General features: G+C 41.0%; 2 non-coding genes across 2 annotated transcripts; both read right to left on the bottom strand.

The window, feature by feature from the left end:
- Positions 1-6,014: 6,014 nt before the first annotated feature.
- On the bottom strand, positions 6,015-6,116 carry mir29c (microRNA 29c). Its single transcript, NR_107210.1, has one exon. It is a non-coding gene; the product is annotated as a microRNA 29c (primary transcript).
- A 38-nt stretch (positions 6,117-6,154) lies between these two features.
- Positions 6,155-6,253, bottom strand: mir29b-2 (microRNA 29b-2). The gene has a single exon (NR_107209.1). It is a non-coding gene; the product is annotated as a microRNA 29b-2 (primary transcript).
- Positions 6,254-9,370: the final 3,117 nt, after the last annotated feature.

Below are 9,370 nucleotides of genomic sequence, written 5' to 3'. Positions count from 1 at the left end.
GCACTTTGTCTTCATGTTCAAAATGTTAAAACACATAATATATTTTCTGAAAACTGAACATCAAAGAGCTCTGTTTAAAAAAACAATGTTTCCATTTTCTAAATAGCAAAAAAACATTAATTTCATTGATTATAAATTGGACTAAATAACTAAGGCTGAGAATTACTGCTAAATTCATGAATCAATTTCAATTCACAATTTTTTGATGAGTTTTGCTTTAAAATTTGAAAATGAACACTTTGATACCAAGTCAATACTTTTAATTTCCATTTAAAATTCAGTTAGTTTGGTGATTTTAAAAAACTGTTTTAATGTAACTATTTGAGGTAATGGCTGCATGGTGGCGCAGTGGTTTAGCGCTCTTGCCTCTCAGCAAGAAGGCCCCTGGTTTAAGTCCCGGCTGGGGGACCTGAAACAGAACAACAATGGGGGACCTTTCTGTGTAGTTTGCATGTTCTCCCCGTGCATGCGTGGGTTTTCTTGGACTCCGGCTTCCTCCCACCATCCAAAAACATGCTTCCTGGGTTAATTGGTCACTCCAAATTGTCCATATGTGTGAATGTGAGTGTGCATGGGTGTGCGATATGTGTGACCCTGCAATAGACTGGCGACCTGTCCAGGGTGTCCCCTGCCTTCCCCCATAACTGGCCTGGAGAGGCTCCGGCAGCCCCATGACCCCAAAAGGGATAAATGGAAGAAAATGAATGATGAAGGAATGAATGTTTTAATGTAAATATTTAAGGTAAACTTAAAAGTAATTCGTGGGATTTTTAATTTCCACATTAAAAAATAAACAGCAAAGCGGAATTCCCTCAGAAAAAAGTAATGAAGATGCATTTTTCCCTATACCTGGTTTTTTATCAAAACAAGTTCTCCAAAATGGCAAAATAGTCTGACGTCATACAAGTTGTAGCCCTAACCCCCCATGATCTTATAGGGCTAAGAGGTTAAGCTTGGTTTTGTAGGATGCCTAGTGGCTGCACACTGAATTGCTTTGCCTCCACTTCCTTTTGGTTTTAATCCGTCCTAGGTAGATCTGTTTCTCTACTGAGTGCAGAACTTGAAAAAAATGAAGACCAAAGACTGAAAAGTGACGTTGACAGAAAAGAAACTCTGTTGTTTGCTTGAGACCTTTGAAACCCATCTTTACAAAACATAGAACATAATCTTTGTAATTATCAGACACTTTGTGCAAATGCTGTCCTGCAATTTAGCCATTCTTCCAGTATGCAGTGGCAGGAAAGCATTAACTGCTAAACATTTAACAAAAACAAAGTGCTTAAGTTCCAGTTTGGGGTGTGAACTAGGCTGACTCATCACGTGCATGGTTTTTTTCATGTATGAAATTTGAATTGAATATTTGCCAGTGTGCATGGAAACATTATCTAGACCAAAATGCATGTGTGGGCCCCTACGGCCTGGAAACAAGACTTCTTCCTCACTGTTTACCTGCTCAGGGCACAGAGAGATGCATGAGTCAAAGCTTTAAAATTCCATCAGCCTTGCCCATTTTTGTGAAAGCCTGCTAACTCCGACACTCCCCCTTTGCTGACCCCACTATCTGCATGCCTTCCTCTAGCTTTTGTCCCTTGCTGCCCTGGCAGTTAGAGAGTGACCACAGTTTTATGAAGATGTTAGCTTACTGAAGTTCAAGCATCTCATAAAAGCATTTATATGTTGTCTCAGCCCATACTGTAACAGGAACAATGAGTGCATAGTTCTGCAGGCCTGAAAGTTGACTGAATCCTGCTTGGCAACCAAAGAACAGGGAAACAAAAATCACACGAGCAGTGACAGCTAATCCTACCTGGGTTTGCCAGCATTTTTTTGTCATCCAATTTTGTCATGAAGGTTAGATATTGGGTGATGCTCTTCCATGTTTTCATGCAGAAATAGCTGGACACCAGGGAGGGGCTTAGCTTACTGACACCAGATGGGAGAGTCCAACATAATCCCTCTGACCATCCAAAAGAATGTTCATCTCATGTTTTAGAAGGTGCCAGTTCCAATAAAAACTGTCTGAATGGATGTTTGCAGAAGGTCAATCATTTGCAGTCAACTGGTCGAAACTAATCATTTTCTGCTCTTCTGAAGTGGTTTTCATGCAAACAGAAGGAAAGAAAAGTTAGCCTAAAACAGACTTTGAAATGTGCATTGAGTGGACAGTCCTTTTTTCAATTAGAGACTTTATTAAAGACCAATTCCAATGAAAATGTTGGTGTGGCACCAGAAATGGAGACTCATCAGTCCAGACGTTTTTCCAATCTTCTGTGAGTCTGTATGAATTGTAGCCTCAGTTTCCTGTTTTTAAAAGGAGTGGCCCGATGTGGTCTTCTGCTGCTGTAGTCCATCTGCCTTAAGGTTGGATGTGTTGTGTGTTCAGGAGGCTCTTCTGCAGACCTCAGTTGGAACCAGTGGTTCTTATTCCTGTTGCCTTTCTATTAGTTGGAACCATTTTCCTCTGACATCAACAAGGCATTTCTGCCCACAGAACTGCTGCTTACTGGATATTTTCTCTTTTTGGACTATTCGGATGTTCAAACTCACTTCAATCCCCTTTCTTCCCGGTTCTGATGCTGATGTTTGAACTGCAGCCGATCGTCTGTAAAAAGGCCACAGAAATGCTTTGAGTTCTCACCATCTGACTGGCTGATTAGAAATTTGCATTACAGTAAACCCTTGTTTTTCACGGGGGTTACGTTCCGAAAAGAACCCGTGATGGGCAAAATCCGTGAAGTAGAAACCTTTTTTTTTTTTTACAATTATTATCCAATTAAATACTCTATTATACATTGAAAAGGAAGAACAAACCATTTTACAGGCTCAAGCATTTGTTTCACAAATAAAAGTACTTTAGAAACTTTTTTTTTCAACAAATAACTTCTGGACTGTACTGTCAAATAATCATTTTAATCATCAATGTGAACAGAAGGCTTCATATTGCGGAGATTAGCCCCGCCCACCGCGACCCGAGTAATTGGATTAAACGGGAGAAAATTTAAAATGATTTTTAAAAAAATGCAAAGTACAGACAAATAGTGACGTAGGTGTATTTCACTGCTCTACAGACTGAGCCCCTGCATTCTGACTCCGCTCTGCAGTGTTTTCTTCTTTTGAAGCCCGCGGTGCAGCTGTGTGGGTTCTGGAGAAGAACATAGTGACATGCAGTTGTCGCTTTTTTTTCTATGGGTTTTAGAGAAACTCGAAATTGCATGATGATTTGCACGTACGTGTTGTAAATTTGGCAAGCTGTTTTACGTACGTGTACATATTAAACTGCAACGTTATTGACGCACAGGTAGAGAAGATGCGGAGTGACTTTTTAGCCAATCAGAATGCAGAACACAATGCACGATGCAAATCCGTGTAGCAGCGAAACCGTGAAAAGTAAACCGCGTTATAGCGAGGGATCACTGTATTCAATTCAATTAAGTTTCAATTGTTCAGCCCTAGTACAACACTGTTGTCTGAACAGGCTTCACTAATTATACAAAATATGAAATTAGTTATAAAAGACAACAGGTGATTGCTAAACTAAACTGGTCCGAATTTCTATAAATCACAACAAACATTTGTGAAATAGAGCGTAAAACTATTTCCCCCCTGAACACAACAGTTTCCTTTCAACTTCCTTTCAGTTTGAAGAATCGGTCCCACTTTAATATGTCAGTAACGGCACCACATCTCAGGGCTTTGGACCAGTGCATACTCATGTTTGGTAATCAGACACCGGATATCAAAATATACGCAACAATAAAATGTTAATCTATTGACGTGTTGGGTATCCACTGGTCAGTGACATGCCATCAGAGCAATCAGAAATCATTATCGAGTCTTTATGAAAATATTTTAACGGGGGTCCAGGTATTTCTGCGATGCTCACACTCCGCAATGTTTGGGGTCAACGAAGTAGCCCTCCAGTGCATTCCACATCCTGCACAACCAGAATAAGAATTAAAATAGTTATTTAGAGTTAAATCTGAGTTAACAATTATGTAAAATTTGAATATTTAGCTACAAGGCTCACCAAAATAAGAACTCTTTATCAGAGTGTAAAGGAGGGCCTGGTGCTGGTCTTAAAGTTACCGTGAAGTGTTCTGATTGACTGCTGAAGTTCTGCTGGAGCAGCTGAACCTCCAGCTGCAGATATTATCAGGAATCAGTACATCCACTACAGGACACCTTCCTCCTCACAACTGAAGGGCCCAACTGCAACCCACCAACAACCTGTCCCAGTTCTTAGCCATCTGCGGAGTACATACCTGGAGATTTCAGAGTAATGGAACGAGCACCCAGTACAGATAGCAGAGCAACTTGCTCTTTGGGAGCTTTTCAGCCACAAATGAGGGACGTGGAAGTATTTTATCATGGGAGGGGGTGAAGACAAAGCATCATTCAGTGTCATACATACACCCACAAACGCACACGTTTTTTTCAAAGGTTGACATATTCTCTTAATTTGTGTCTTCTCAATGACCTAGCAATTAATGCACAGACCTCTTAAAGGTGATTTGGGGGGGGGGGGGGGGGGGGGATTGCCGTGTACAAAAGCGCTCTGTCGCCCCCATGCTGAACTACTTAGAAATTGCTGCAGCTGCTCTAAAATGAGAGTCCATTCAAAGAGATGGTGACGTGGTACAAACAGATCTATGGTTGCGAACAGGTATTTGACCCTACAGCAGGTGAGAAAGGTATCCCTATAGAAACATTACTGCTCTGAGGAATATTTGAAGGGAGGGGAAAATAAAATAAAAAGCTTTCCTTAAATGTCATTTTTTTTACTTGCAAGAAAAAGAGCAGGCAGACTTGACCTGAAGCTGTTTTCATATCCAAAGATTCACTTTATTGAACAGATCAAAAATCTAATTTCACTGTAAAAAAATAAAATTGCAAAACAGGAAAACAAAAACATTTTAATAAATCTGAATCAAAGTTTAGGGTCAAAGTTTACTGGCCTCAAATGTAAAGTTGCACAAAAATACTGAAAAAGTCTATAAACTGTACTTAAAAAAAAAAAAAAAAAGATGACACGGCTGCGTTCTGAGCACCACTCAGAGATCAGTTCGGTGTTTTTTGTTTTTTCCCCCCTCTGCTGTGCGCTGCTACTACTGTACACATTGGACTGCAGCGCTTCCCACACCTCCAACGTAATCTTCAAATTCACAGATGACACCACTGTGCTGGGCCTGAATCTCAAATGTGATGAAAAGGCGTACAGGACGGAGATCAGTAACCTGGCCAGGTGGTGCTCGGTCGACAACCTGTCCCTAAACATCCAGAAGACCAAAGAAGTCATCTTGGACTCTATTAGACATGGCTACGCACATGTCCCTCTAGAAATGAATGCAGAATGCGAGGACAGTACCCCCTCTAACAGGATCCTGGGAACCATCATTAATGCTGACCTGTCCAGGTTTTAGACACACCTATTCCACATCCTGAGGAGGGGTCCCCTGGACCAGAGGCTGCTGGTGAGTTTCTACCACTGCTCCATGGAGAGGACAGCCACCTTCTCCCCGGGTGTGTGGTACCCAGGCTTCACGGCACTGGATAGAAAGGCTGTGCAGAGGCACAACACCACAAGCCAGAACATTATCGGCTGCCCCCGGCCTCCCTTGAGACCTCATCAAGAGGTCGATGAGGTCACTCACCAGACTCAAACAGCTTCTTCCTCTGGGCCATACGAATGCTAAACATCCTCAAATGATTCCTCTGTCAAACAGCCAAAAACTGTACACAACACTTTAAGCATATTTATTACTGTGTTTCTTGTACTTTAATTGCATCAATATATTTTTTTTTCCTTTCAAGTGCTCTATGCCATTTTCCTTTGTTTCTCACTATTGCCCTGAGCACTGCTGCTGTAGAAACCACCGCTGCTGCTTGCACAAGAAAAGTTTCTATTCATTTGCTTAACTAAGAGTTTTTCAACAAATTAGAACTGCATAAACAGTATCTTAGAATCAAAACTACATACCACTTTCTGAAAGCTCAAGGATTGGAGATCGCACTGATGCAGTGTTCCACAGTGTCATAACCGATTTCAAATGGTGCTAGAAGGCTGCAGAAGGCTCTAAACACCAGAGGAAATCAGTTATCTTTGAGTGGCATATGTACGTGCCATGTGTCCTTATGGAGCTCTTGCACCAAAGCCGTCCTGCTGTCCCCAAGAACACTGATTTCAAATGGTGCTAGACAACAGAAAGACACATCTAAACCACCACGTGAAACCAGCTTCTTAGGGAAGACCAACTGCAGCACTGAGAGAAGCCAGATATTCTGACTGACACGATGCCATGAACCTTCCACACGCATGGGGTTTTTTCCAGTGGAAACTGAAAAAAAAAGAGCTGCAGCAAAGCATTCTTTTCTAGAAAATGTTCACATAATTCAACACAACTCCTTTGAACTTACCCATCAAGGATCAAGCCAAAAAGCACACAGTCAGCTTAAATGCTATTTTAAAGGTCACTTTGGTTTTATCTGTTGGATCTGTCCTAATGAGATAACCTCCTCTCAGACAGCCAATGCAGAGATGAAATGAGTAAAGTGTCACTTTACTGTGACCAGCTTCTGCTGCAGCAGAAAGTTTCAATGCAAGTGAAAACAGCTGAGCTGCACTTAAACTGAGGGGATAACAGGTGTGCTGGAGCCAGATCACAGGAGGGAGGAGCCTCATCACCAGAGCGCTAAGCCTGATCAAAGGAGGGAGGAGCCTCATCACAGGAGGGAGGAGCTTCATCACACAAGGGAGGAGCCTTACCACAGGAGGGAGGAGCTGCATTCAAGGCCACCAGTGAACACAGGAGCCATCCTTGCTCCTGTCCTGCTCGTGTCGTGTTGTTGAAATGGATGTCTGCCAACACAAACAACATGAGAGGACTTATGGAGCTGGCACAAGCCACTACAGAACATGGAGGATAAGGCTCTAACTCAGACATGTGACACTTTTATTTATTAAATGAGCTTTTTTCTGACAAAAGTTGGCATGGAAAGCAGAAATGTTTGAAAAAGATTCAGCTAGAAGCACATCCAGTGACCCACTAAATGATCAGACATCAGTTCAGATCATCTGTAAAAAGGAGATGGAAAAAGGTTCTCCAGTCAAGTGTGTAAAATAAATAAGGGTATTTCAAAACAATGTTCTTCACTGTTGAATTGCAAAAGACTTGCAGATCTTTAAGTCTTCAGTGTAGAACTTGATCAAAAGTGTCAGAGAAAAGGAAGTAATCTCTGTGTGTCAGGGACAAAGCTGCAAACTAAGGGTGTGTATTGGCAAGTGTGGCGATACGATACATATCCCAATAATGTATTGGAACACGATTTCTTTCTTTTTTTTAAATGGAGGACTTAGAAAAACTCTACCTGAATTTCAATACGTCTTTCATCATAATAAAATTGTAAATTCAGTTTATTCAATGATCACAAAGTTAAGCACTGCAACTGCATCTCATAAGGTGCTTTTACGTATTTGCTCCAGGCTTTAGAGGAAGAAGGCCTTTCCATGTCTTTTTAGCATTCAGTTCAAAAGCAGACAAGTGAAGCGGCTGCAGTCCAGCTCTTTCACTGAAGGACAACATTCAGATTCCAAACATCTTCAGCAGCCTCAACAACCATGATCACACAAAAATGTAACCAAACTTTATCACCAGAACTCAGAATTCACAAAGTCTTTGGACAGTTTAGAAAAAAAAGTGGCGTTCCTACACTACACGACCATGAAAGACTGAGCTCACTCTGATGACTCATGACATCACTCAAAACTTTGATTTTCTGTCTGTCCATTAAAGCTTTATTGGTGTTTCTTTCTATCGTCTGGCTGGAACAGGAAGGCACCTAAAAAGGTTCCCTTGGCCCTGAGAGCTGTCGTTTCAAGGTTCTGAGTACAAACACGACCCGCTCTGCTAAGGTTCTTCTTTCATCAATGAATTTCAGAGATACGTTTACATCGTCTATGCTACGGAAAGTGTGGTTTCTTCATTGTGAGGACAAAAGACATTTTTAACTGAAACCCCACATCAAAAACATTACAGAAGCTAAATTAGGCAGTTTCAGGGAGCATTTCTAAATGTGACCAGCAGGGGGAGACTCTCTATCAGCAATCATTTCAACCCAATTCTACCTCTCCATAAAGAGCATCTGTGAAGAATAAAAGCAAAGGAAGGTAACTCCAATCCTACATATAATGATACTTGCACCTCTTATTTTGTGAGGTTTTTGCAGCTCCACACTATAAACTTGAAACAGAACATATAGAAATATGGTCGAAGTCCAATAATGAAATTTTGAAATTACTTCTCTAAATTATTGTGTCTTTACTTGCCTCACATATTAAAAGGCAGATTATATATACTCCAATGTTACATAGGAATAACATTAATTAAACAGAAAAATAGAACAATAGAAATTACAGTTATTGAAACATTTCTTAGGTGAAAACAACACAATATTTTAGGCTTTACAGAAATTTGAAGCCCCAGTCCTAGTTTGTGAAGGTAAAACATATTGGAGCTGTCATATGACAAAATACTAAATATTTAAACATAAAAGTTTAGTGTTTTTCTAAACCAGGATGTTTCGTCGTCACTTCTGCTGCTATGCCTCTTTATTTCAAAAGTACAACTGCAGAATCAAACGGAAGAGTCAATCATGTGGATTCTGAGTAACATTTTCAAGGAAAGACAAAATCTACACTTTTTAGAGGGCATATGCTTTAAGCACCACTACTGTTGTCATGGTAACAGCTCGAGAGAAAAAGTCAATACAAACAAACATGGAGGCTGACACCACATGATGATGGCGCACGTGTTCGCAGACGCGCACAGCAGCAGCTGTGAAGCAATGCTGTCCGTTCAGACGCCACCAACGCTCAGTAAAAATGAATAAACACTCACTGCGTTCCAGACGGTGTCCCTCGCAGACTTTGCCTCGCTGTCGGCGATGCTGCAGGAAGGAAGAATAAAACCACATGACACCAGCGTGGAAAGCCCCTGCGAATGAACACATGAATACATCTATGCATCAACATGCAGCAGTGCTCATCTTTTAGCATTACAGCGCATGTAGCTGTGGATGGCAGACTGGACCTGTCTTGCAGGTGGGGACTGAGCGTGTCACACCAATGCCATTGTTTTAAAAAGTTCATGTGAGAGGTCACAATTCATTAAAAAAGCATCAGTCCTTAAGATTTGAGGGAAAAATTGTGCCAAAATCGTTTTCTTACCCCCCACATCATCATCATCATCATCATCATCATCATCATCATCATCATCATCATCATCATCATCATCATCATCATCACCTTAACTTATTGCTAAAACTAAATTTTCCTTCCAGATTCAGCAGAGCTTTATGCAGCTTCTCCAGTAGC

Source organism: Oryzias latipes, chromosome 23 (genome assembly GCF_002234675.1).
Source record: "Oryzias latipes chromosome 23, ASM223467v1".
NCBI classification, from domain to species: Eukaryota; Metazoa; Chordata; class Actinopteri; order Beloniformes; family Adrianichthyidae; genus Oryzias; species Oryzias latipes.
Note: the sequence above shows the minus strand (reverse complement) of the source record. Positions and strands in the feature narration are given on the sequence as shown.